Genomic DNA, 9,820 nt, shown 5'->3' with positions numbered 1-9,820 from the left:
GTCTGGGAATTAAGGATCAAGTCTCTCTTGCAGTGGGCATTGTGTAAAGATCCAGTAAAGTACTTGGTGCCAAAAGTGCTTATAAACTTGAGGGATACAAAAAGAGCACACACTCATTTGAAATTCCATGTGTCGGTGTGTGTCTGTTATGCTATTATGCTATTATAGCATATGGAAGCGTGGAAATATGATTAATAGTAATATATTAAATGTTACAAATATGCAGCTATTAGAGTAGCATGAGTTTTCCTGAGGCAGGAGTGGTGATGGTGTTTTCTTAATCAATTTGTGATCGTGCAGGGAGTGTATTGATCATTAATCTACTGCATCTTTTAGAGAAGTTGAATGCTGAAATCCTTGTCCTCATCTGAATAATAAAAAAATTCATATGCATTTTTCCTTGACACTTTGATTAATTTTTTTTTCATATTTGTAGACAACAAGTTCAGAATACTCAGAATAATATATCAATTCTTTCTCTTTTGCAGAGGGAGACTAAAGGTCAGTTTCTCATAGATCACATCTGCAACTATTACAGCTTGCTGGAAAAAGACTATTTTGGCATTCGATACGTTGACCCTGAGAAGCAGAGGGTATGTATATGAACTCTGACTACATTTGCTTTTAAATAATGCTAAATTGATTTTTTTTTCCTCAATAAGCAGGGAAGTTACAGTGCAAAGTTATGTATCTCTGAAGGATTATGCTCTGGCCATAACCCGTAGAGGTTCCTAAAGTGGCATGTTAAATTATTTTTCCCCTTGGTTCATGTATTTAGTTTCAGGTAAATTGATATGTTCGGATTTGTGTAGTTCTCGAGGGCACTGAAGATAGAAACGATCTATAGGGATGACTCAGAGGCAGCACAGGGTAGCTCTAGGCTCTGGCAGTACACTGGAATTTGGGATTTCTATTTTTCTGTAGAGTATGCTTCTTGGGAGATGTAGGCAGGAATCCTTTTGAGTTTAACAGCCAAAAGCAGTCATTCTATTCCACTTTTCACAGGGTGCATGGACTCAGATATCTGTAATACACAAAATAACGTATGATTTGTCAGGTTGTGGGGGATTCTTCAGGTTAGTTCTCCCTATGAACATATTTGCATTTGTGCAATAAAATTTACAGGCTCTAGGCACTTGCGTGGACAAGTGATCAGTCATCTCTCTTAGGTGGAAAGTGGTGCTGCAGGTTGTATTCTGTAGGCGATTTGCTACAGCTACTCCCTCTTCAGATGATTGCTACTTTTTGAGAGTTAGAAAGGGTGGTGAACAAAGGAAGCAGAATTCCTCAGAGAGTGAAATTCAGAACTGCTTCTTCACTGTGTGGTCCTGGTGGTCTCAGCATTAAGACTTAGATATGACTTTAAATATCATGGGGGCATATACTGTCATTTAATCTCTGGGAACACTCACCAGTTTGAAACTGCTGTGATTCAGGAGGAGAAAAACATTTTGCTGGGTATCTCTTGCTACACCCTAATTAGTTCTGTCAAAAATCACTGGAATTAGGGAATTACCCTCTGCTAAACCGTATAGAATTGGAATAGCTTTGCAAAGATGCAGTGGGTCATTTCCATTGCATTGTCTTTTAAAAATTAAAATAATTAGGACAATAATGAGCAGTTATTCTGGCCAGTGTACTTAATTCTTCACAATCATTAAAATTATAGAGGTGTTCACCTGGTTGGAATTGATAGGAGAAGTAGGTGGAGTGCTGGATTAGACTATAATTAGGTAGGACTTAATGAATACTTTTGTTGGGCCTTTCTCTGACAGTCACTCAAAAACTGCTACAGAAAAGTTATTTTTCTTAACAGTAATCAAGACGTTTTTTAATAAAACCTATTTTTTTGGCAGAATTCTTTAAAAATGTGATGTTTCAGAAAAAACTCTAAAAACCCACTCCCACTGTGATGCCTGATTTATCATACCTTATGTGGTTCCCATGTTTCAAAGAGCTGTTAACTCCTGAATATTGACAAATTCACTGCAGTATCTTATTCTAGTTGGCTATACAGTTGTTCTTTTACCTCTTGTAATATACCTATTTCTGTTTTAAATTTATGGAAGATTATATTGAAGCTTAAGATTTCTCTTGGTTAGTAGTAAAAGACAATTTGAAAACATACTTATGTTTTTACCTAAAAGATCTTAGGTCTTCATTTCCCTTTATATCCAACAACTAAGGAGTCTGTGGCCATCCTGTGTAGTAGGATGGCTTCTATCAGCTGTCCCACTCTTCAGATGGATTTTGTTACGCAAAGTTCCCAATCTTATGTTTTCCATACATGCATTTTTAAATGCTGATCTCTAAGTACTCTCACGACTTTAAGCATATGGATAACTTCTCTAATTGGGTATTAGTTCTCGATTTTAAACTCATGAATTAGGTTGAATTATGAGGGGCATTTCTCTATACAGACTTAAATCTTCTGGATGAGGAGTTGAAAGTAACGTACATTTTTCTCTGAGATCTATTGGGATTCACCAAAATAAGCTACTTTTACATGCAGTATCTTGTATTGTCCCTTTGTCCTGTTCTGATGGCTTGGGTTTTTGTGGGTTTTTTGTAGGGTTTTTTTGTTTGTTTGTTTTTGTTTTCTTTTTCCTTTCCCTCAGAGTGGATATTTCCTCTGCAGTAAACCCTATCTTAAGGACTAAACTGCAGACAAATGTTATAATAAAGGAATACTACTTTTATGACATCTGGATGTTTTGAATCTCTGAACTTGTTGAGTTTCACCTACCTGAGTCTTTCCTCTGTATCAGATACAGATACGTGCATATCTCCCACTCCGATGGAGTAAGATTGTGAAACTATAATTGCAATTCTTCTCCCATCAGTGGAAGACTGTTCTGATCTTTCTCTGTTCTTAAAGAAACATGCTAGTCAACAATTTCCTAGTAGTATAACAATGAGTATGAATAATTATGCTGAGGCCCTGGCATTGTAGCTAGATAAAGTTCATCAGTAGATGGCTCAGTAGAAAACTACAGGACATCTTGATTTTGAAATTATGAGGTAGGTGATGGTTCTTCCCACAGTTTTGTATTTTAGCATTTGTGAGCTCAGCCCACTGAAATTTATGTTAACAACCCCCCCTAAGATTACAGAGGAGTAGTTTTGTAGGTATGTGGTTATAGGGATAAGCTGTAGCAAGTAAAAGATGTACTGGGGTCACAGGAAGAATGTCACATCATCGTATCCACCTTACAGGAAAGAGTACTTGGAGCTCTGTAGAAGCAATCTCCAAAGCTTCATGGAATTCTTGCAGGTCCCACCAAGGATAAAAGGAGGGGCATTTCCTGCACTACCTTCTTACGGGTTGGTTAGATATGTTACAAAACAGAAAAGAAGCTCAATAAAGATCTGCAGGTGGAATTCACCAGGAGCTTCTTTCTATAGTTAAGTCTCATGATTTGACTGAGAACAATTGCTGTGAAGGCAAGTGATAATTCATCCTAAACCAGTTCAGCAGTGCGTGTGACAGTGTACCTCAGTGCCCTGTAGGCAAATAAAGATATGTGGGACAATGAATAAAATGAATATTACTTGGTCTGGTTTTGGCAATATGCCACTGGCATGATGTGGCTATGATAAAAGACAGAACTTTGCTTGCTCTCCTTAGGATTGTATTTTCAGGAAAGTATGAATGTCATTACACCCTAATCACACGTCAGCTATTCTGATCTAGATGTCTGCATTTAAGAAAGATCAATTTAACTGCATAGGGAGAAGGAATATTATAAATATAAAGAGAATAGAGAGTTTGTTTTTTGAAACAATATTAAGAAGGGCGTAGCCCATTTAGTGCAGCAAAGCAAAAGATAAAGGGTATGGTTATACATGCATCAGAGAGTAATGTAGAAAGAAAAAGGAAGTTTAAACAAGAGAGGGGGTTTCTTAGTTAAGCCAATGAGAGCTGCAGCACCTGGAACAGCCATAATGGAGGCAATGGGGCAAGAATTTTAAGGGAGATCTCTATAATTTTATGGAAAGGGTTTATGTTAGACATTGGCAGAGACAGACTAGGCACCACCTTCTGAAGTTTGTTTCAAAGAAAATGTAATAAAAGCTGAAACATGAAAGCAATGAAAACATATTTTTTTTTTCAGAAGAGTTGTTATTGACTCAAGTGTACAATTCCTGCTGCTTTGCCCATTTTCTTGGAAATGTTGAATGCCTCTGTTGTCATTTATATTCCACTGCACAGCCTCTGTCTTTGCACAGAAAAGTGCTCTATCTGTAGTTTCAAATGAAACTGCCAAAATCATGCACTTAATTCTGGCCTTTAGTGAATTATTATTGAATGGCTCTTTGTATAGTTAAGCTGTATGACATAATAAAGTATTATTATATAGTGGACACACACATACATGTATATATATATATTATGCAGAATTACTCCTGCTGGCATTTAGTCTACCAGTGATGCTTGCCTCCCTTTTACTGATACGTAATTTTTTGTGCGAAGGTTGCAGAGTTGCTCCAAAAGCTAATTTGTAGTCCTTTTGTTTTGTAATCTATTGAGGGAGCTCAAGCAGGCAAAAATACCAGCTTTAATTCATCCTAAATGTCTTCTTTCAGAGTATGCTACCGAAATTTAGCATTTTAACTTAGGAGTGTTGAAACACTTGACTGAGTTTGAAAATTTAAAAAATGAACTGTTTCAATATTTCAGGTGTTTTAATTTAAATGTTGCAATATTTGTGTTTAGAACATTCAGAACTTCTGATTATATGAAAAATACAGATAACTGAGCTAATCACTGTAAGTTGGAACAAAATTTTGAAATGTGGGAAAACTCTCATGGGAAACAGCTGTTGTGTTTATAGGTTATTTTCCAAGTAAGTTATAATATATACTCCGTCCTCCCTCCAGCCCCCCTTTTATAATAGTTCTTTCCTTCTGCATAAGTAAACACGTGTGGATTTTAGGCATATTTAGACTTTCTAAAATTTTATATAGTTCCATTTTCTGTTCCAGACCAAAAAGGAAGCTCTGGAAGACACTCTTAACAGAAAGCAGCACAGTAGCTTTTGTTATATCTTTGGATACAGGAGAGTAACGGTGCCAATGACCTCAAATTGAACTAGCAGTTAAAGACTCTGGGTTCTACACCATACCTGGTGTTTTGTCTTCTAGCATCACATTTGGATGTTGCTTTGGGGAAACTGTGCCTTAGTCTAGCTTTGAAAGAGCCAGGATTGTACTAAAAGTATGCAGTAAATTCCAATATGCCATTTTATGTCTAATGGTACTATGCTGGGAACAAAGGACTTCCTAGTACTCGTGTATTAACTGTTGAATTTTTTGCCTGGATTTCAGGGAAAACTGAGTATATGCAATCACATTGCTCTCCTCCCTGACTCTCAACTTCTCAATTTTTGAAGCCAGTTTTGGTCAAATTTGGTTGGAGATACAGGTATCAAACATTCAGTTCCTGTAAGGTTTCATGAATATAAGCTGCTGCACTGGTGGGTAAAACTGTATTTTTCTTCTCACTGAGGGCTGTAAGGCAAACTGATTCCATAGGGAATCTAGAGAGAGCTGAGAGAGAGACACTGTAAGGACCCAGAAACCGTGATTTGGAGCTTGTATTTTTTAGAAATAAGTAGTTTCAAACAGGAGACATACCTGGAGAAGATGTTACTGATTCTGCTATTCAAGAAATGACCTATTGGTACATTTTCATGTACTTAGGTATTGTTTTGAAGCCAATTATCACACTCTCACCCTTGAGGAAATGCAGCATGGCTAATTCTGTGCCAGATACCCTGGGTTAACTCAGCACATTATTTGTGTCTTTTAGGCTGGTAGGAGAGGGGAATAGGATGATATAATGCAGTTACTGTTCATCGTCTCTCACTAGAGAGGATCCCTTGTTGAGAGAGGCCACTTGGTATTGAGGGCAATGGAGGACTGGGCTGGATGAAGATGGTTCTGGTGAAACTTATTCTTTAAATCCCTTGAGGAGGGCATCTGAGCAGTGATTTAACGTTGGAAATAACTTATGTTTCCTCTTTTTTTACCCCCAGTGAGTGGATTTGAGCACGTGCTTGTGATTGTTTTTCAATGCATGAAGTGGTAGGCAGAAGTACCTTGGAACTACCCATGGGGTAGACTGGAAGCATTAGGTGTTACAGAAAGGCTTAGTAGGAACCTGAGGCAACTGTGAAGCCTCACCAGTCGCTATAGAAATGTTTGAGATCATAATCACCCTGAAGCATTAAGATGCTTTGTCATTTGAATGTGCTGCAGGGTTGTCTGGGAGCCGCATAGCAGTGCAGTGGTTTTAGCTCTGCGCATGTGTGCCTGTCAGTACAAAAACAAAGCTTTCAAACCAGTGGAACTGCTGTATGAATACACTCCCACTACGCAGCTGATCTTGAATGGTGGCTGTGAGTACACTGGGATTTTCTGACTTCGCCAGAGCGCAGAGCCTGGCTCTGGGCATCGTAAGACAATGTTGTGTGCTACAGATTTGCTGGTACTCCTGCCAGTCTGCCCCTAGAGAACTGTCACAAATACAATTCTTGTTTTGCTTTCGAGTTTACACGTGATGAAAACTGGTAGGCATCTTTGCACACAGGCAGTTTTTTGTCAGACTACATGTTTATCTCTCTAGTCAGGCAGCTAGGGACTCCTATCTGTATTCTAGAGTACATCACTTCCAAGGGACCTGGGCAGAGTATTTATTTAATTTTATAACCTAAGTAGTTTAGCATTGTCCCAGTATTTACTAGGGAAGGAAATTGGAGCCTGTTGTCTGCGAGTAATGAATTCCTTTATCATGAGGTAGCAGTTCTGTTTTAATGGGACACGTTCACAAAATGTACAGCAGAACCTCATCAGAGAGACCTTCTGAAAGGGTCATCAAGTCTTGTGTGCAGTTGATCTCTGCTTTAGCAGCAACAGCTACTTAATACATGTTGTTAAAAATGTGCACCTAGTCCTGTGTGAGGGCGGTGAAGGTTGGCAGAAAGAGACAACAGTTAATTTGCAACCTCAGTTTAACAAAGCTGTGTCAGCTCATGAGGCCCCATAGAGCTATGTAAAGAGAGCTATCTGGGAGCTCCCTTTGAAGGGGTAGAGCAGAATTATTACAGACTGAACATCAGAGCGACTGAGCCATAGGTTAATTAAAATTTTAATGCTTCTCTGTGCATATGAATCTCTCCTCCTGGACAGAGTTATCACAAAAAATTATGTGCTTTTGCACAGAATCTTGCTGTGACCCTGCTTGGTGTGTGCCGCCCAGGTCATGCTGTTTCAAAAAACATAGTAGAACTAAAAAAGGAACAAAGGCGGCCATGAGAATGGTATCAGGGAGGAATGGATTTCATTCAAAGAGACATAGATTAGAATAATTCAGCTAGGAAAAGAGGTGAGAGCGAGCGAGCTAGAGAATGAGCAAGAGGATGAGAGAGAAAGATACAATGTAAAGTGGCTTGGAGAAGGTGATTAGGGAAAAGATTGCACGTTCTTATAACTTAGTAATTCTTATAACTAAAATGTACTTAAGGAAATTGGTATATTGGAAGCAATTGGTATAGAGACATGGTTTTAAAAATACCTTACCTAGTCATAAATTCATTGTTGTAGCTGCCAAACATATAAAAAAAGTGTGAATAAACAAGTGTTTAGACAAATTGGTGAAAGTCTACAAAGACTTACAAAGAAATTGTAATGAAGGCTGATGGAAAAATGGGAGCTACTAGTTTTGTTCTTTTTCTAGGTGCTTCAGGCCATTTTCAGGGACAAAGTGCTGAGTTAAATGGATTCTTGCTTTTAGCAGCAGAGGTGAATTTATGTACTAAACAAAATCTTGGCACAAATGAATAATAGTGTAAATATACACATACACTTAATTCAATACTACTTACTGAAAAATCTTGTGTGAAGTTTGGTAACCTTATAAACCAAATCACTCTGCAGGCTATTGGAATAAAGATGGTTTTCCCTATTAGTTGTGAACTTGTTGTCTGTGAGCATGTCTGTAGCTCATGCATACATCAATATATGCAGATTTTACAGCCAGATGTTCAGCTGATGTAGAGGTTATGGATTGGTTGAGCTACTCCAACATATAGCATTTGAGTTTCTCTGAATATTTTAGTGTTATAGGAATTACAAAGTGAGAATTTGGAAATGTGTTCAATAAATTCCAGCTCAGAATCATATAAATGGTGATGCTGTTCCAGTGTATGGTACTATTTCTGGACCAGACTAGTTTTTGTGGTAGTGATGTACCTTGTTTCTTCCTGCTTAGCATACCACTAACCAAAGGCAACATGAATTTGGGAACATTACAGAGGAACATCTCTTTGCTGCATGGGAACAATATCAATATGCTTGGTATAGAGATTCTTGAAGCCATGAAAAAATCGTGTCAGCCTCAGGGCATGAAGAAGGAGACATGCAAGGTGCCCTGGGTCATTTGGCATCTGTTGTGCTGGTATACAGTGGGCACCCAATTAATTCCCCTGCCTGAGCTTCCATTAGCTTTGGATACTCTTACTATTTTTTCTGAGTCTGACTTTGGCAGGCAGTGACCTCATGCAAGTCAATGCCTTGAGGCTAAAGCAAATTGATTTTGATTTTGCTTTTCATTCAAGGAAAAGGTTAGGTATTCATTTTCAAGATTAATATAGGGTTAAGTTTTAAATGAAATAAATTTTATTACGTTTCTAGCGGTGTTTCAGTGTATATCTCCATTCGCTTGCTCTCTTCCACCCATTAAACAACGTCTTCAAATCCAGTCCTTGCCTGGCTGGAATATTCTTCTGATTCTGTTTTACTGTATGCACCTCTGAGCAGTTGACTGAGTGTTGCTTGCCGAGGGGGGTTAAATATTCACAGCATTTTGCCGGTTTTGTTGTCCCTTCATTACTGCTCCTCTTGCAAACCCAGAGACTAAATCAAAAGCCTCTTGTGTTGGAGGAGCAGAGAGACTTTTCACTGGATTCACTGGACTTCTGGTTGGTCAGGTCCCAAACATCTGCTTTTGGCTTGGTGTTTTTTTAGAGGGTGAGCTTTGGTTTATGCCAGTCATATGCATATGCAGGAAGAGGAGACTGGAGCACACTTCTTTGGTCTGTAGAGTGGCTGTTGCAATGTAGAGGAAGAAAAATGTGGTGAATTTAATGACACCTGACCCCTTCCAAGGGCTGTAAGAATAGATATGGGACATTGTGTCCATTGTTTCCTCCCCACATTTTTATTCTAAAACCCTTAGCCCTGTGCTATACTGAGGCCAAGCTCAGTCCTGTCTGAGCTTCCCAGTGAATGACTTTGTTTGAAACAGGTTGATGGCTGAAGTGTCTTTAGTAAACTAAATTACAGCAGCGTTCGTGGAGTTAAATTGACTTTCTAGAATGGTGCTTTTACCCTTGCATGGTGTCCTTGCTCATCCTAAGCTTTTGCTGTGGAAGCTGGTAGCACATCAGCTGCTCAGCATTTGTGGGTAAGCAAGAACACACCTGGCCTCGCTAATGACTCTACTCAGTGCCACTTAAAGGCTGATCAGAGGTGAGGGCTGTGTTTACAAAGTAAAAATTGCACTAGTTTGAAACACAGCATGCAGTCGCAATGAAACCTTAGCCAGAAGGCAATTCTCAGCATATTTTAGGATCCCAGGATCAGTGATATCCATAATAGTTTGCTTACTCACCACTGGCACTTGAAGCACCAAGACTTGTTAGCTATCCCATGACTGACCTTCAGGATCTCTTAAGCATCTTTCTCTCTGCTTTTTGTTGCTGTGAGGACATCTGCCTGACCATCTAGATACCCAAACCTCTTACAGCAGAAGAGATTA

At 38.8% G+C, this 9,820-nt stretch overlaps 1 protein-coding gene across 1 annotated transcript in view; it reads left to right on the top strand.

Moving 5' to 3' along the window:
• The first annotated feature begins 488 nt into the window (after window positions 1-488).
• FRMD3 (FERM domain containing 3) overlaps window positions 489-9,820 on the top strand; it is an 81,178-nt gene continuing 71,846 nt past the window's right edge. Inside the window, exon 1 of the mRNA XM_014936833.1 lies at window positions 489-593. The gene's annotated coding sequence lies outside the window, so the exon portion shown is untranslated. The remainder of the gene's footprint in view (window positions 594-9,820) is intronic.

Source organism: Calidris pugnax, unplaced genomic scaffold, assembly GCF_001431845.1.
Source record: "Calidris pugnax isolate Ruff unplaced genomic scaffold, ASM143184v1 scaffold2, whole genome shotgun sequence".
NCBI lineage: Eukaryota > Metazoa > Chordata > Aves > Charadriiformes > Scolopacidae > Calidris > Calidris pugnax.
Note: the sequence above shows the minus strand (reverse complement) of the source record. Positions and strands in the feature narration are given on the sequence as shown.